Raw genomic sequence first — 1,055 nt, forward strand, 5'->3', positions numbered from 1 at the left:
ATAAAAATTAGCTAAACTGTTTGTCTCCAGTGATCAGTTGAAATAAAAAACCCATTAATCTGACTTGATCAAATTTTAATTAAACTCTCCTTCCCCCAGGCATCTGACCTTTGCCTCACTTTCAGTCTGAGCAGCACAAACCTTCTTCAATGACCCTTCCCAGCTAGAGAATAGGTTGACTTCAAGGTTAAACACAGTCTTATCAAAGGTCTTATCACAACCTGCATCCACTCTTCCCACTTATTTTAAACTTTTTTTCAAGATTTGTTTACTTTTTCATATATGTATGAAATAAACACACACACACACACACACACACACACACATTCTTCCTGGACTTGAGATTCTTAGAGATCTCATAGTCTGGAATGTTCTCCCCATTGTACTGTACTGATCACCCTCTAGTTCTCTTCCCCTGACTACAATAATCCATTCTAAGAAAGTCTCTCCTTTCCTAAATTCAGATGTTTTTATTTGATAATGCTAACATTCAATGAATCTTTTAATTTTAAACATGTTTTATTTGCATACAGAACAAAATGTGTTTTGTTTGAGATATTTTGCCCTTGCCAATGAAAGAGCAAATCACATAGCTATAGGTTTATAAAATGTTTTAGTTAAAAGAGAATTCAAGTAGTGTAACATAATCTTTCATTTTCCAGGCAACAAAATTTATAAATCAAGAAAATGAAGTCTCTTGACTACGTTTACAGAACAAGGAGGTAAAATATAAGATTTAGAATCTTGACATTCTGGTTCATTGTCAACTACAAACTTGCTTACAAACCATCTAGTTTATAATTAATACTCAAATTTTGCCAGAGAAGACTTAGTGCCCTTTGCCTTTAGGTCCCAGAATACATCACCTTCTCATTTATAAAAAATGTGGTAACATTTGCATATTTTTAAATTCTGGCCTTAATACTATCATTCATAATACTTTATAGATAGCCAACAATGATTGCACAATCATACTTTAAATTATTCATCAAGTCATATTTATAACCCTCAATGTCTAGAGATTTTAATTCATTTAATGTTTTCCTTCACTTGTC

Source organism: Pteronotus mesoamericanus, unplaced genomic scaffold, assembly GCF_021234165.1.
Source record: "Pteronotus mesoamericanus isolate MK-2021 breed Mesoamerican mustached bat unplaced genomic scaffold, CSHL_Meso_final contig_20, whole genome shotgun sequence".
NCBI lineage: Eukaryota > Metazoa > Chordata > Mammalia > Chiroptera > Mormoopidae > Pteronotus > Pteronotus mesoamericanus.